Here is an 18,684-nt window from a genome sequence, read left to right as displayed (position 1 = left end):
AGAGGACAGAGGACCACACAACTCACGTAGTGTTAAAAGCCAAAGAATAAAAGTGGGTCTTAAGACGGGACTTAAAACACTCCACTGTGGGAGCAGTTTGAGCATGGAGGGGCAGAGTGTTCCAGAGCTTAGGACCGACCACAGAGAAGGCCCTGTCTCCCCTGGATTTAAGTCTGGTCTTGGGCACCACAAGCTGGAGCTGGCTCTCGGACCTCAGAGCGCGCGTAGGAGTGTACATTTGGATGAGGTCCGAGATATACTGAGGTGCCAGTCCATGTAAAGCTTTAATAACAAACAGCAAGGATTTAAAATCAATTCTAAAATGAACAGGGAGCCAGTGCAAACTCTGAAGAATTGGGGTTATATGCTCGCGTCTCCTGGCCCCGGGTTAAAAGTCGTGCTGCCGCGTTCTGGACTAACTGCAACCGGGAGAGAGCTTTTTGGCTAATGCCAGCATAAAGTGCATTACAGTAGTCCAGGCGACTTGAAATAAAAGCATGCACGACTTGTTCAAAAAGGTTAAAAGATAAAAACGGTTTTACCTTTACTAAAAGACGAAGATGATAAAAACACGATTTTAAAACGCCATTGACTTGTTTGTCAAGTTTAAAATCGCTGTCTATAGTGACGCCAAGGCTGGTGACTTTGGGACACACATAATTTTGCAATGGTCCCAAGTCAGTGAGGGCCGGACCAAAAACTGAAATTTCCGTTTTCCCTCATTCATTATTAAAAAATTCTGGGCTAACCAAGCCTTGACGTCGCATAGACAGTTGAGAAGGGGTGTCAGGGGGCCGTGGCCTTTTGAAATTGGCACATACATTTGGCAGTCATCTGTATAAAAGTGATGGAACACTCCATGCCTCTTAAAAATCTCTCCAAGACGGAGAATGTATAGGGAAAATAGAATGGGGCCTAAAATAGATCCCTGGGGGACACCACAGTAAAGCGGAGCAGAAGAAGAGGTGGCGTCCCCCAGCCTGACAGAGAAGGACCTCTCTGACAGCTAGGATCTGAACCACTTTAATATAGTCCCCCTGACACCCACACAATCTCTCAGGCGCTCTAAAAGAATTGTGTGGTCGACTGTGTCAAAGGCAGCTGTAAGATCTAAAAGCACTAAAATGGCAGAGCTGCCAGAATCAGACATTAAAAGCAAGTCCTGGGCGACCGGTGCAATGGACGTAGAGTGGATCTAGTTAATAGTGTGAGAGTCCAGTCCATAGTGGGGCCAGCCGGAGATCGTCTTGGGTGGAGACAAGTCAGCAGCGCAGAGACGTCCCCAACTGATGCACATACGAGTGGTCAGTCAAGTCCCGACTTTGAACAGCTAGCACCCCATCTGTGGTCACCTAATCTGTGCCCCCCTCTCCTTTGTGGAGGACGGCAGATCAACTGGTCTAAAAGGGGGGGTCTATTTAAAGGCTAGAGTATACAAATAAGTTTTAAGATGGGACTTAAATGCTTCTACTGAGGTAGCATCTCTAACTATTACCGGGAGGGCATTCCAGAGTACTGGAGCCCGAATAGAAAATGCTCTATAGCCCGCAGACTTTTTTTGGGCTCTGGGAATCACTAATGAGCCGGAGTTCTTTGAACGCAGACTTGTTGCCGGGACATACGGAACAATACAATCAGCAAGTTAAGATGAAGCTAGACCGTTTAGTATTTTATACTTAAGTACTAAAACCTTAAAGTCGCATCTTAAGTGCACAGGAAGCCAGTGCAGGTGAGCCAGTATAGGCGTAATATGATCATACTTTCTTGTTCTGGTCAAAAGTCTAGCAGCCGCATTTTGTACGAACTGTAATCTTTTAATGCTAGACATAGGGAGGCCCAAAAATAATACGTTACAGTAATCGAGACGTAACGAACGCATGAATAATGATCTCTGTGATCTCAACCATGCATCACTATAGCTCTTGTCTCAAAGTAGGTGTGTTGTCACGATCTGTCACATCACACTGTGACTTATTTTGAGTTTTTTGGTGTTTTCCTGTGTGTAGTGTTTTAGTTCTTGTCTTGCGCTCCTATTTTGTTGTTGATAATCATATCGTATACGGATGTACTTTGTGAACGCCGTCTGCTGCTCCACACGCTGTAAGTCTTTGCTGTCGTCCAGCATTCTGGTTTTGTTTACTTTACAGCCAGTTCAGTTTTAGTTTTGTTTTGCATAGCCATCCCTGAGCTTCAATGCCTTTTCTTAGCGGCACTCGCCTTTTATTTATTTTTTAAGCATTAGATACCTTTTTACCTGCACACTGTGATCACGACAAACCATGTTCCCGACATCTACAAAGCAATTAGCTACCTGCTGCCACCTACTGATATGGAAGAGTATTACACGGTTACTCTGCCGCGCTCTAGATAGCACAGACACTCAACAACGGCACATTATTTGCGGATTATAGTTACTGGTTTGCAAAAAATATTTTTAACCCAATTAGGTGAAATGACATAATCGCTCACGGCACACCAGACAATATCTCACGGTACACTAGTGTGCTGCGGCACAGTGGTTAAAAAACACTGCCATAACAAGTACCGATACATTTTCATTGAACAATCTTCAAGCTGTGTACTTAGTGAACACTTGTAGTTTGAACAATCTCTTAAACTGAATCATATTGGTGTTTTGTTTGATTTCTTTGGTTAAGCCATTCCATTATTTAATTCCACATAAAGATATGCTAAAGGTTTTAAGTGTTGTACGAGCATACACATGTTTTAAATTAGATTTTCCTCTAAGGTTATATTTCTCTTTTGTTGAGAAGAATTGTTCTACATTCTTGGGTAGCAGGTTATAGTTTGCTTTGTACATCATTTTAGCTGTTTGCAAATGCACCAAACCGTTGAATTTCAATATTTGTGATTTAATAAATAAAGGGTCTAAACATATCTTCTCCATAGCACTGTACTACTGTATATTCACATTCTAAATAGTGTTTTTACAGAAACATCTTGAACATCTTGATAGGGAATTATCATTTAGACGTGAAATGTCCTTGGGAAGTACCGGTATACTTAAGAGGCAAACAAAATGTATCCACATCACTCGGTCCATAATCTATTTACAAATATAAGAAATAACAATAGCTGATTGAATAATGTTATGCTTTTGCAAATCTTATTTTGTTATGTTACAGGCTAGCCTGATTCCAAGATGGAATAAATTAATTTTTGCCCTCAAATTTCTACTGACAATACCCATACTGATTGTCAGTATGGGTAATGTCAGTTGTTGTTTTAACTGCAAATTTATTTAGAAAAATAAAACAATAAATGCAGCTGAGATAGGCTCCAGCACCCCCCGCGACCCTAAAAGGGACAAGCGGTAGAAAATGGATGGATGGATTGAAAATAAAAAATCACATGTACGTCTACAGGATTATACTCACAAAAAAAACTTCACACAAAGATTTAAGACATGAAAAAAATATTTTCATTTTGTTATGCAACAGGACAGCCTTACTCCAAAATGTAATAAATTAATTTTTGCCCTCAAAATTCTACTTACAATACCCATACTGACAGTGCGGACAATTGTAGTTTTTTTTAATTGCAAATGTATAAACAAAAAATAAATAAATAAAAAATCAAAAGTACGCCTTTGATAAAAATCAACACTTATTATCCAACTTAACGGAGCTTAAGAGGTGCTGCAAAGAGGAATGGGCAAAACTGCCCAAAGATAGGTGTGTCAAGATTGTGGCATCCAATTCAAAATCACTTCCGGCTGTAATTTCTGCCAAAGGTGCATCACAAACTATTGAGCAAATGATGTGAATGCTTATGTACATGTGATTACAATTGTAATTTTTTTTAATACAATTACAAAATAATAATAATAATGTTTCACATTGTCATTATTGGGTATTGTCAGTAGAATTTTGAGGACAAAAATAAATGTATAAAAAATTTTCATTGAATAATGTTATGCGTTTTCCTTTTATTTGTTAATTAGGATTACACTCACAATAAAACAGCACGCAAAGATTTAAGGCAAGAAAAAAATGGTGTTATTTTGTTAGGCAACAAGCCAGCCTTATTCCAAAATGGAATAAATACATTTTTGCCCTCAAAATTCTACTGACAATACCCATGTGAACAATTGTAGTTTTTTTTGTATTGCAAATTTATATTTGCAAAATAAAAAAATAAAAAATCACATGTACGTCTTTGATGAAAATCAACACTTCTTGTCCAACCTACTGGAGCCTGAGTGGTGCTGCAAAGAGGAATGGGCAAAACTGCCCAAAGATAGGCGTGTTAAGATTGTGGCATCCAATTCAAAATCACTTCAGGCTGTAATTGCTGCCAAAGGTGCATCACAATGTATTGAGCAAATGATGTGAATGCTTATGTACTTTTAGTACATTTACACAATAATAATAATACGTTTCACATGATCATTATTGGGTATTGTCAGTAGAATTTTGAGAACAAAAATGAATTTATTAAATTTTGGAATAAGGCCGTAACATAACAAAATGTGGAAAAAGTGTAGCCCACACTGGTTTAAATGTAACTTAGATATTGGGTTTCACAATGTAAAGCACTTTGAGTCACTTGAGAAAAAGCGCTATATAAATTCACTTCACTTCACTTCAGTAAAAATCTATAGTACAGTTTTTTTCATTTACAGTAATGCGCTGTAAAATCCACCGTAAATTTTACGGTAAGATTGTGGCGACTTGGCTGCCGGTTTTTTACTCCAAAATCTAAAGATTTTTTTTTTTGCAGTGTATGTTAAAAAAACATTATAATCAAATGCATAGTAATGTATATTATTATCATGAGGTGACTCCCTATACATTTATATTTATACATTATTCACGGTTACAGGCTGAGGGCAGCCATAACTGCGATGTGGCCCTCTGTGAAAACGAGTTTGACACCCCTAAGTTAACTCATGTGATTAATCTCAAAAAATATTGCATTAATCATGTATAAAGGTGAAACTCCAAAAAATGTATATCGTGCAAAGGTTCGATTATTCCAGCAATTACCGTGGATTTAGGTGAAACTAATACATGACATGGGCTCATAACGTGCAACTCAAGATATTTCAAGCCTTTTGGGGATATCATGTTGATGATAATGATTTACATCTAATAAAAAACCTAGAATTGATCATTTCCGAAAATTTGAGTTTTTTCAAAAACTGTATGCCATGATCATCAAAATTACAACAATCAAAGGCTTCACATATCTCATTTAGCATGTAACACATTTATATCACATATTAGTTTCACATTTAAAGTTGAACTGCCGACATTAATAGACTTTTGCATGGTATTCAAATTTTTTGAGTTTCACCCGATGGAAAAAAGTGCTCAGTGCTCGTGCCCCACAATAAGAAGATCCTGGGTTCGATCCCCGGGCTCAGGGTCTTTATGTGTGGAGTTTGCATTTTCTCCCAGTGACTGCATGGATTCCCTCCGATTTGCAGCACTAAATTGGCCCGAGTGTGTGAATGTGGTGACTTGTCCAGGGTGTACCCTGATTTCTGGATAGGCTCCAGCCCTCCTGCGACCCCAAAAGGGACAGGTAGTAGAAAATGGATGGAAGCTCCTACCCTAACTGGACTTTAGACAAAACCTAAGTTTTGAGCAATTAAAGGACATGCAGTCAAGTAAAACTAAATTACTGTCCAAATATTGGGGTATTTTTTAAGTTAATTTAATTCATGCAGGTTAGTAATAACCTGTGATTAATCATTATTAATTCAAATTTAAAAGTGTTAATCTGACTATAAAAAAATTATTATTTGACAGCATTAATATAAATCAAAATATATAAGATAAACAAAATACCACAATTTCCCTTCATCCCAAAAAGTCAATAGGGCAAAATAAGTGAAGAAAAGAAAAAACTATTATTGGCTCTCATTCAAATATTTTTTCCCCAAAAGTCCTATGTACGGTACAAGAACTTATTACTTAAGTTTGTATATGCTATATAGTAAGTTGCAATATTTAAATATATAATGTCCACAATGTAGCAATGTGAACAACAACAAAAACACACATATACACTCCAGGTTTAAATTTCAAGACCAGTCGAAAAATTGCAGGAATGTACAATTAAACTGAAATAGGTTGTTTATCAGCTGATGTAAAGTTTAAGACCTTGACCTAAAAAAGCCAAAATCTTCACAAAAATATGAATTTATTGTCATTTTTTGTCAGTTTTTATACTGACATTTTATACTGTCATGATCTCTTGATGGCAAAAGCAAAATAACTTTCTTTCATTCTCACCAGCCTCCTAGAAACCCTGCCATCAAGCATGCCCAAACCATTTCTTGAGGTGATTATCAACAATTACAATTACTGAGTCCTTTTTTAAAATTTGTATTCTTCAGGAGGGTGCCAGGGTTTTTTTTTTTAGCTGTGGTCTTTAACTTTTGATCAGCTGAAGAACAGCATATTTCAGTTTAATGGTTGGTTGCAACAAATTGCACACTCAAAAGTCTTTTTGTCTCATTCCCATTTCTTCTTTTTAATTTTGAAGCTTTGCTGAGAACCTTATTAAGACCCAACATTGCAAAATATACATTTTTGCAATTTTTCAACAGGTCTTAAAATTTCGATTAGGGGTGTATTTGTGAAAATAAACATAGAAGAGAACTGTAAAATATTGATCTTATCTCACTAGTATCGTTCCGATACTGACACTACCTTGGGTATCGATACAAATAAGAGTACCAATATTAATTTCATGATCATGGGTAGAGTGTCCGCCCTGAGATCGGTAGGTTGTGAGTTCAAAAAGACTATAAAAATGGGACCCATTATCTCCCTGCTTGGCACTCAGCATCAAGGGTTGGAATTGGGGGTTAAATCACCAAAAATTATTCCCGGGCGTGGCACCGCTGCTGCCCACTGCTCCCCTCACCTACCAGGGGGTGAACAAGGGGATGGGTCAAATGCAGAGGACAAATTTCACCACACCTAGTGTGTGTGTGACAATCATTGGTACTTTAAAAAAATTGTATCCAGTAGAAGCCACAGGTCAAATACTTTAGGCACACAAAAAATATTTTTTGTTTGTCATTTATCATCACGATGGTATCATACTGATACATACATGTCAAGGTATGGCACACTTCCCCTCTTTCGGCACGTTTGGACGAGGCGAGCCAGTGCACGACATGCTGGCTCAAACATGCACAGTTGTAGAATGATAGTACTACCATCGCTCATAAAAGGATCTAAATTGCAAATAATCCCTTTTCAAAGTAAGATTGTCACTATAAGTCAATGTGTAGCCAGATGCTCATTTTTGCTTGACTTATTGGGTCATTAATACTAACATGAACTGTGCAATATTTCATTAAAGACTTAAAACGAGGTGCCAGTCCTCATCGTAAAAACATTAATTACATATTTTCAGCTATAGTACAGACGTCAGTGACAATATTGTCTTGAACACCTCGCTATACCTTGTATACAAAGATTGTGCCTGCTGTGTTTACAGTAAATAGTGTGTGCATACGTATTGATCTTTATCTCTAGTGTAGTATTAAGGACCCTCCTGCAGAGACATACTTGCTTTTTAAATGTATATCTTATCACATCTATAGAATGAGAAAAGTTCCCAAGAAAATCTAAAATTATCCTGGATTAAACGTTTGTCTTTGGAAAGTGTGTTATTTATTTTATTATCCTATTATACAACACCACTGTCCTCGCCAGTACCAGTTACATCAGAGCTGCATCATACCACATTCTCTCTCTATTCCTTTCCCTTTGTTTTGTCTCCTTGCTCTACACCCCTCTCTCTCCCTCTCCATGTGCACACACACACACACACACACACACACACACACACACTCACTCAATACACTATGTGAGGAACAGTGGCCTTGAACTTGTCTCACTCCTCCCCCCACCACTAGTATGTTGTTGAGACAGCCAACCCCCAACACTCACTCCACATTCCCATGGTTACTATGATGTGGTGCCTGCCTAGCAACCAAACCTTTCTAATATGGATTATGGTGGGGGGTCGTTCCACTACACCCAATGAAGCAATGAAGATTGATTTCAAAATGGAGGATGAATGGATGAAAGAGTCATAGGTCCAATTGTCTGTTGCGGCGTCCTATATTATCAAGAAAGTGTTTATGTTGTATGGCCGATATGAATAATACTATGATATAGACAATATCATTAGGACATGAAAAAAGGAGAAAATATGGAGGTGGAGCTTCTTTGCAGCAGTTTCCATTCCTCTTGGGGATACTTTCTACAATATGTTTGCAGTGTTTCCCATATTTCAATTATCTGAAAACATTGGACCTGTTACGCAATTGCTCATAAAGGCATTAAGATGAGAGTGTGTGTGATTGTAGGTTGTCTTTACAACTCTGCACACTAGATGGCATCGTAACTCTGCTTCTCAACACACGTCATACACACCCAGGTCAACCGGAGAATAGGGCGGTCCTGGGCAAATTAAAGCCCGGGGGCCACATGGGGCCCGTTAAGCTTTTCAATCTGGCCCGCCGGACTTTCCCAAATAATTTTTTTAGATGTTTAAAGGGGAACATTATCACAATTTCAGAAGGGTTAAACCATTAAAAATCAGTTCCCAGTGGCTTATTTTATTTTTCGAAGTTTTTTTCAAAATTTTACCCATCACACAATATCCCTAAAAAAAGCTTCAAAGTGCCTGATTTTGACCATCGTTATATACACCCGTCCATTTTCCTGTGACGTCACGTAGTGATGCCAATACAAACAAACATGGCGGAAAGAACAGCAAGGTATAGCGACATTAGCTCGGATTCAGACTCGTATTTCAGAGGCTTAAGCGATTCAACAGATTACGCATGTATTGAAACGGATGGTTGTAGTGTGGAGGCAGGTAGCGAAAACGAAATTGAAGAAGAAACTGAAGCTATTGAGCCATATCGGTTTGAACCGTATGCAAGCGAAACCGACGAAAACGACACGACAGCCAGCGACACGGGAGAAAGCAAGGACGAATTCGGCGATCGCCTTCTAACCAACGATTAGTATGTGTTTGTTTGGTATTAAAGGAAACTAACAACTATGAACTAGGTTTACAGCATATGAAATACATTTGGCAACAACATGCACTTTGAGAGTGCAGACAGCCCATTTCAGGCGCGCTAGGAACATATATTTTTCCACGATTTCAGCACTCAGGTTAACCATACCTAAATAGACACAAAATACTGACATACCCTCATCCGCTCTCTTTTCCTGAAAGCTGATCTGTCCAGTTTTGGAGTTGATGTCAGCATCTGCTTTGAGTGTCGCAGGATATCCACACATTCTTGCCATCTCTGTCGTAGCATAGCTTTCGTCGGTAAAGTGTGCGGAACAAACGACTGACCTTTTCGTCGGCTTTCCCCACAGCCTCGTATTTTGAACAAATTTCGTCCAATTTCTTGCCACTTTCGCATCTTTGGGCCACTGGTGCAACTTGAATCCGTCCCTGTTCGTGTTGTTACACCCTCCGACAACACACCGACGAAAGTGAGAAAATGGCGGATTGCTTCCCGATGTGACGTCACAACGTGACGTCATCGCTCCGAGAGCGAATAATAGAAAGGCGTATAATTCGCCAAAATTCACCCATTTAGAGTTCGGAAATCGGTTAAAAAAATATATGGTCTTTTTTCTGCAACATCAAGTTATATATTGACGCTTACATAGGTCTGGTGATAATGTTCCCCTTTAAGATGGAAACTGTAGCTGCCATTATGATGTGCAGTGATGTTTTCAAATGACCGTAAGTCTTGAACTATAGAAAGTATTTCGATTGTTAGAGTCTGTTACTAAGGTAATCGAAGTCACAACAGCTCAGACGAGGCACCAAGCAGTGTGGGCGGGGAGCGTTTCCACAGAGTGTTTCCAGAGCGGCCAGCCTGAAATGCGGGTGTCAGGGACAGACACGGAAAGAGATTTTTACAACAAAGTTCTAAAGCTTAGTGATGTATCAGATGTATCAGATTGTAGGTGTTTTTTTTTTTTTAGCCTTCGTGTTCATGTTTCGCTGTGTTTGTTGCATTTTTGTTGCGTTTCGCTTGATTGTAAAATTTGTCGCTCGAGAGGAAGTCTGACGTTCATATGTTGTCAATATTCAGTGTTTTATCGTTCATAGTTAATATTGTAAAGCCCACATTCTTTATGTTCATGTACATTCTGGGTGTAAAACAGTAACAAAATTTAAAAAATCCATTCTGTTTTTTAGGGCGGTCTGTCATAACGTTTTTAGCATTCAATCAGACATTATTGTGAGGTTTTGTATTAGTGTTCCTAACAATAAATATACCGGACCCCAGACACATTTTTTTCCCTCTAAATTTGGCCCCCGAGTCAAAATAATAGCCCAGGCCTGTAATAGGGCCTGAAAGTGTGATGTAGAAACGCAATACATTGTGGGTCTTGCAGGCATCTGAATAGCTTATTTACATGGTTGAATAAAATACTATGTCCTAAAGTTTTGGTTTTTATTTAACAAGTTCAAAACGGGGCGCAAACGTGTGGCATCAATAACTGCCACACTTTTTTTTTAAAAAGGATTTGGTGAGATTTGTCTTATTCCAACATAGAAGCAAAGCCGAAGGAACTCGGTTAGTGAGCCATTTAAAGGGACGGCAAAAAGCCTGGATAGCAGCCGAGAGACGAACAAACATGACTTTTAATGCCATCACCTGGTGCATGTTGGTGTGTTCACGGCATTTTCACACTGGTAAGTTTGAATCAAAGCATGTTTGATTCTGTTTCCTACATAGGATTTAGTAGGCTGTTAGCGGTAGCTAAGCCAGCTACGGGCCGCGAAAAACATACAGTATTTTGAAAAAAAGCAATGCTCCTATTCATAGATCAATAACTAAGACCTTGAATATTTCCTACATTAATGCACAGTGTGTTTCAAGCTTGAAATATATTTAGTTTGAAACTATTTGATCCAGGTGAAACCACACAGTGACAAGTCATGTTAACTTACCTCTGACGACAGTCTTCTCTCTCAGATATAAAATTTCGTGGTCATGCATCCACTCAAAGTTGATTTGCCCGTGAGCCTTTACCGACATCGCATTCCGAGAATTTTGCCTGTATGAAAACTGACTCTGTTGATGAGATGCAGGCCAAGTTTGGCTCTGGATTACCCAAATCTCTTGTCCATTGAACGTGGTCATATGGATCAATTCCACCAAATAATTTTCTCTAGCCAGCCTTGGGAACAGTTTTTCTCGGTACAGTCCTTTAATTTTATTTTTGGTACGATCCATTTTAATCCAATGTGTTGCTCTCTCTCACAATACCGCTGAATACAGCCATGTAAACAAAAGCTTTAACCAGCAACAATGGCTACCCGGCCCCCACAATGCATTGCAAAATCAACTTTTTCTGATCAATCAATCAATTTTTATTTATATAGCCCTAAATCACAAGTGTCTCAAAGGGCTGCACAAGCCACAACGACATCCCACATAAGGGCAAGGAAAACTCACCCCAGTGGGACGTCAATGTGAATGACTATGAGAAACCTTGGAGAGGACCGCATATGTGGGTAACCCCCCCCCCCACCCCACCCCCACATCCCCTTCTAGGGGAGACCGAAAGCAATGGATGTTGAGTGAGTCTGACAGAGGATGAAAAAACGCTTTTTTGAATGCTAGGGCAACAGTGCCGGAGGAAAGTGATACGTTTATAATATTCAGCACTGATGGACCTAATAATACAAAAAGATCCTTGATAAGTTTCCCAGGAAGTGGGTCAAGTAAACATGTTTGTTTTATCCGACTTACACGCCGTATTAATTCCTCTAATGTTATTTAATCAAAAAGAGAGAGACTATTTTGGAGGGCGGTATCTGTCGTATATACAGTCGTATCTGTGTTAATATAACCCAGTTGTAGCTGGGATGCGTTGTCTTTAATCTCCTTTCTAATGAGTTAAATTTTCTTATTAAAGAAATTCATTAAGTCATCTGCCGAGTGGGTGGAGCTACTGGGAGGAGTCCCTTGTTGGGTTAGCGATGCTACTGTACTAAACAAAAATTTAGGATCGTTTTTGTTGAGGCAGATGAGATTTGAGTAATATTTAGCTTTAGCTAAGGTAAGCATGCGTTTATAAGTCAATTATAAAATTAACTTTTTCTGATCTCTATCTAGTATTTCTTCTCAATGAGCAATAAGTCCTACTGTCCGTAGCCTACTAATTTCCGGGGCCGTCCCGATATAACTTTATCACTTCCAATACAATACCGATATTGGAGCTTTGAGCAGGGGCGCCGAAAAGGGGGGTAAAGGAGACTGATTCTAGGGGCCCATCATGGAGGGGGGCCCAGAGAGGCCCCTAATGATGATAGCACGGTGGCAGAGGGGTTAGTGCATCTGCCTCACAATACGAAGGTCCTGAGTAGTCTGGGGTTCAATCCCGGGCTCGGGATCTTTCTGTGTGGAGTTTGCATGTCCTCCCCGTGACTGCGTGGGTTCCCTCCGGGTACTCCGGCTTCCTCCCACCTCTAAAGACATGATGAAATTATAATACAGAAAAAAAATGACACTGTGTTGGGGGCCCTGTAAAGATTCTTTTCATGGGGCCCAAAATCCTATATACCGATATTGATACGATATCAGTATGAGTCATACAAACTTTTATCATTGTGTATTTTGGAGTGTCAGAAAAGGCTTAAATTACTTAATTAGAGAATAATGCAAGGTATGAAAAACACTAACATATTTATTATTAACCATCTGGAATGGACTTATGTTGTCTTCAAGTTTAAGTAGAGTGGTAATTTCTTTTTTGGCGGCACCTTTTGGAACACAATAATTCATTAAACTAAGCTGTTGATGTAATAAGTTTTATGATGCAGACATGTTTGTTACTGGATACTTCCTAATATGTTTCTGCCTTGAAGACTTTGTATGTGTAAGTAATATGCAGCTGTAATTATTTGATGCTTATTTATCTTGACACATGTCCTGTTTTAGACTGCAATATTATAAGGACATTTATTACACTTATTATGCCTAGCTTGTTTGCTATTGTGTGCTCAGATGCGGTGTCGCTGCTACCTTCTAGTTTCACAAATTCAAAGTACCAGTACTAGTCATTTATCAAATGGGTGTCACTTTTTTCAAGTTAAAAAAACCAAACAATTGAATTATTTTCCAAGTAGCATATAGTCTACGTTTATGTTTACAAAAAAAACACTAAAATACAAGAAAATACCAACCTTGTGTGCTTATTGGAGGACATGTAGATGTTAAAATAGCAGTCAAGTAAACACCAGAGCAGTGACCAGAGGGGACTGCAACGTACAAAGGCGCAGGACTATCCATCCATCCATTTTCTACGGCTTGTCTAAATTTGGCCAAATGGTGGGGTCTATCAGAGGCATACAGTCATGAAACAGGCTGCCAGCCCATGTCAGAAACTGGGACACTCATTTAACATTTAAAACTGCACTGAAACAGTGGTTGAAAACTAATCAGACATGCACGCACAATTAGATTATTCACTTGGTTTTTGTTTGTTTGTTGTTTGTTTTAGTTTTTTGTCCATGGTCTGTGCTTATGGTATGTTTGTAATGTGTAATGTCTTGTGATTTATGTATTCTTTTGTATCATGACCTGCCTTAGGACAACGGATGAAAATTAGCTATTGTGCTAACTCCGGCATATTTACATTGTTGCTCTATGTTGATGAATATGTCCTAATTCAAATAAATAAATAAATAAATAAAATAAAACCGGCTGTTCAGGTTTGCACAAGTAAACACACTGCAAGACTGCTTGTATCAGAGCTGATACCAGAGATTATAGATGCAAGCAGATCCATCCATCCATCCATCTTCTTCCGCTTATCCGAGGTCGGGTCGCGGGGGCAGCAGCCTAAGCAGGGAAGCCCAGACTTCCCTCTCCCCAGCCACTTCGTCCAGCTCTTCCGGTGGGACCCCGAGGCGTTCCCAGGCCAGCCGGGAGACATAGTCTTCCCAATGTGTCCTGGGTCTTCCCCGCGGCCTCCTACCGGTCGGACGTGCCCTAAACACCTCCCTAGGGAGGCGTTCGGGTAGCATCCTGACCAGATGCCCGAACCACCTCATCTGGCTCCTCTCGATGTGGAGGAGCAGCGGCTTTACTTTGAGCTCCTCCCGGATGGCAAAGCTTCTCATCCTATCTCTAAGGGAGAGCCCCGCCACCCGGCGGAGGAAACTCATTTCGGCCGCTTGTACCCGTGATCTTGTCCTTTCGGTCATAACCCAAAGCTCATGACCATAGGTGAGGATGGGAACGTAGATCGACCGGTAAATTGAGAGCTTTGCCTTCCGGCTCAGCTCCTTCTTCACCACAACGGATCGATACAGCGTCCGCATTACTGAAGACGCCGCACCGATCCGCCTGTCGATCTCACGATCCACTCTTCCCTCACTCGTGAACAAGAGCAAGCAGATGTAATCCTATATATATATATATATATTATTTTTTGTTTGTTTGTTTGTTTGTTTGTTTGTTTTTTGTTGTTGTTATTTTAATTTTTTTTTATTATTATTTTTTGCTGATATTAATTTCTTAACGTTTGGTTTAAATTTTTATTTCACATGCATCATGACCAATTATGCAAAATTGTACAGAGACGTCACATAACACCACATATAGAATGTAGTCCTGTATAGAATCTATACATCCAGCATTCCTGCACTAATTCCTTTTGATAATCAGGTTCTCCCACACCAAACTCCTCCAAGCATGCCTTTTTGGCCCCTGCTGGGTTTGTATTATCAATCCCATTGTTTTCATAATGATCTATATTAATAAATATTGGACTAATTAATTCACCCTTGTTCAGACATTTCTGCTTCCCTACATTGGATGTTTTCCAGCCAAGAGGTGTGATTGATTGATTAATAGAAGAAAATGTTTTTCTCAAGTCTAGTGTTTTAATGACTTTTCTGATGTCTCTGAGCATGTCGCTGCTCTCTCCAGGTGTTCATATATTCCTATCCTGCATCCTTCTTGCACAATGGTCAATCAGTCTGCACCAAAGCTGCTTCAAAGCTAAAAATAGCTCTTGCGCGGATGACGGGATAGATGACTCATGCAGTCTTTATGCACCTCTCCCTGCGTGTAAGCACTGGCGCCACTTTTTTATTATTTTATTCAGTTTCAGGAGTGAAGACGGTTGAAAATCAAGTATAGGGTTCAAAGCATAACTTTGTTCCTGGCAGTTGGTCCCTTGTCTTTACCCGCAGGTCACAATTTGTCACAGCATTAGATAACTCACCAGCCGTTTATTCAAATGTACTGCATGGATGCAGCACACAGAGGAGAGTGGATACAGTATGTGTCACATTTACCTTTATAATGTCTGCACTTACTGGAGGCTACTCATCTGCAAACACTGACAACATCCCTCAAATTTCACAAACCACTTTATATGTTTGACCAATTTGGTTATCTGAAGTAATATGCTCTAGATATCCAAGATGTATAGTACACACCTTCTCATTCAATGCATTTTCTTTATTTTTAAGGTCTGCTGTCCCCTCCAAGGTTTCTCATTGTATACCGATTGGTTGAGTTTTTTCTTGCCCTGGTGTGGGATCTGAGTCGAGGATGTCGTTGTGGCTTGTGCAGCCCTTTGAGACACTCGGGATTTAAGGCTATATAAATAAACTTTGATTGACGATTGATTGATGTTATTACACAAATGCCCCTTTCACTTGATTTTCAACATTTTGGATGCCCATACAAACTGATGAAACACAACCCTTACCAATCATAAGTCAAGGTGACAAGGAAGTTTTGAAGTTCAGTTTTAAAGGGTTCCATTGGCGGAGACAATGCTTGGAATAGCTTTGTGCTTTGTTTTTTTGTTTTTCTTAATTTTTTAAATAATGAGAATAAATACATAAAACATACAAACCCCGTTTCCATATGAGTTGGGAAATTGTGTTGGATGTGAATATAAACGGAATACAATGATTTGCAAATCCTTTTCAACCCATATTCAGTTGAATGCACTACAAAAAAAAGATATTTGATGTTCAAACTCATAAACTTTTTTTTTTTTTTTGCAAATAATTAATTTAGAATTTCAAGGCTGCAACACGTACCAAAGTAGTTGGGAAAGGGCATGTTCACCACCGTGTTACATGGCCTTTCCTTTTAACAACACTCAGTAAACGTTTGGGAACTGAGGAGACACATTTTTTAAGCTTGTCAGGTGGAATTCTTTCTCATTCTTGCTTGATGTACAGCTTAAGTTGTTCAACAGTCCGGGGTCTCCATTGTGGTATTTTAGGCTTCATAATATGCCACACATTTTCAATGGGAGAAAGTCTGGACTACAGGCAGGCCAGTCTAGTACCCGCATTCTTTTACTATGAAGCCACGTTGATGTATCACGTGGCTTGGCATTGTCTTGCTGAAATAAACAAGGGCGTCCATGGTAACGTTGCTTGGATGGCAACATATGTTGCTCCAAAACCTGTATGTACCTTTCAGCATTAATGGTGCCTTCACAGATGTGTAAGTTACCCATGTCTTGGGCACTAATACACCCCCATACTATCACAGATGCTGGCTTTTCAACTTTGCGCCTATAACAATCCGGATGGTTCTTTTCCTCTTTGGTCCGGAGGACACAACGTCCACACTCGTCAGACCACAGAACACTTTTCCACTTTGTATCAGTCCATCTTAGATGAGCTCAGGCCCAGCGAAGCCGACGGCGTTTCTGGGTGTTGTTGATAAACGGTTTTCGCCTTGCATAGGAGAGTTTTAACTTGCACTTACAGATGTAGCGACCAATTGTAGTTACTGACAGTGTGTTTCTGAAGTGTTCCTGAGCCCATGTGATGATATCCTTTACACACTGATGTCGCTTGTTGATGCAGTACAGCCTGAGGGATCGAAGGTCACGGGCTTAGCTGCTTACGTGCAGTGATTTCTCCAGATTCTCTGAACCCTTTGACGATATTACAGACCGTAGATGGTGAAATCCCTAAATTCCTTGCAATTAGCTGGTTGAGAAAGGTTTTTCTTAAACTGTTCAACAATTTGCTCACGCATTTGTTGACAAAGTGGTGACCCTCGCCCCATCTTTGTTTGTGAATGACTGAGCATTTCATGGAATCTACTTTTATACCCAATCATGGCACCCACTTGTTCCCAATTTGCCTGTTCACCTGTGGGATGTCTTTGATGAGCATTCCTCAACTTTATCAGTATTTATTGCCACCTTTCCCAACTTCTTTGTCACGTGTTGCTGGCATCAAATTCTAAAGTTGATGATTATTTGCAAAAAAAAAATGTTTATCAGTTTGAACATCAAATATGTTGTCTTTGTAGCATATTCAACTGAATATGGGTTGAAAATGATTTGCAAATCATTGTATTCCGTTTATATTTACATCTAACACAATTTCCCAACTCATATGGAAACGGGGTTTGTATTAAGTTGAGAGGAACTACAGTTGCATGTGATGCAATTTCTGCCTGTCATCATTGAAATATATGTAGCAAAATTGATGAAATACCTTATTGACACACATTTCCAGATTTTTGCAGGCCATATAAAATGATGTGGCCCCTGGGCTTTGAGTTGGACACGTGTTCTACGGTAAGAATAGGGGTCACTTTGATACATTTTGTATATCTAGGATGATAATAAAACAATCCAATATAAGTTAATATATGCTAAACAAAACATCCACATCTCGGCTAATGAGGTGTGCACCAAAGATGGCTGTAACATTTATTTATGCTAGCTGTATGTACATAATCTATCATTATGCCTCATATTTTAGGTATATTTGAACTCATTTTATTTGTAATTTCCAGGAGTTATCACACCCAAAGCCTCCAATTTAGTAAAGTTTTCCAATGTTGTAAAAATGTGTAGAATAAATATTACATTTCCACATTTCTGTCAACGAAGATTTGCATCAGCCTGTGACACAGTCATTTTGATAGTAGTCTAGTATGGCTAATATAAACACTTACATCATATGTTGCCTTCATTTTAACAATTATATAAGGCTTTACATATTTTGTGGCTCCAGACAGATTTTTTATTTTTTATTTTTGGTCCAATATGGCTCTTTCAACATTTTGGGTTGCCGACCCCTGCACTAGACACACCAATAAGCTGGTTTATAGATGTACAATAAAACCCCTCACAGGAAGTTGCCATTTGTTATATTTGTTATAACTTTGTGACATGATACAATGTCTGCGATGATGTGGCGACTTGTCCAGGGTGTACCCCGCCTTCCGCCCGATTGTAGCTGAGATAGGCTCCAGCGCCCCCCGCGACCCCAAAAGGGAATAAGCGGTAGAAAATGGATGGATGGATGATACAATGTACATTAATGAACATCCATCCATCCATCCATCCATCCATTTTCTACCGCTTGTCCCTTTTTTGGGGGGATCGCGGGGGGTGCTGGAGCCTATCTCAGCTGCATTCGGGCAGAAGGCGGAGTACACCCTGGACAAGTCGGCACCTCATCGCAGGGCCAACACAGATAGACAGACAACATTCACACTCACATTCACACACTAGGGCCAATTTAGTGTTGCCAATCAACCTATCCCCAGGTGCATGTCTTTGGAGGTGGGAGGAAGCCGGAGTACCCGGAGGGAACCCACGCAGTCACGGGGCGAACATGCAAACTCCACACGGA

The 18,684-nt window shown here is 39.7% G+C and overlaps 1 long non-coding RNA gene across 1 annotated transcript in view; it reads left to right on the top strand.

Annotated features, from left to right (window-relative positions):
* The window catches only part of LOC140679945 (uncharacterized), a 57,828-nt gene that overhangs the window by 11,661 nt on the left and 27,483 nt on the right, over positions 1 to 18,684 (top strand). The window lies entirely within an intron of this gene.

This window comes from Nerophis lumbriciformis, linkage group LG27, assembly GCF_033978685.3.
Source record: "Nerophis lumbriciformis linkage group LG27, RoL_Nlum_v2.1, whole genome shotgun sequence".
Classification (NCBI taxonomy): Eukaryota; Metazoa; Chordata; class Actinopteri; order Syngnathiformes; family Syngnathidae; genus Nerophis; species Nerophis lumbriciformis.
Note: the sequence above shows the minus strand (reverse complement) of the source record. Positions and strands in the feature narration are given on the sequence as shown.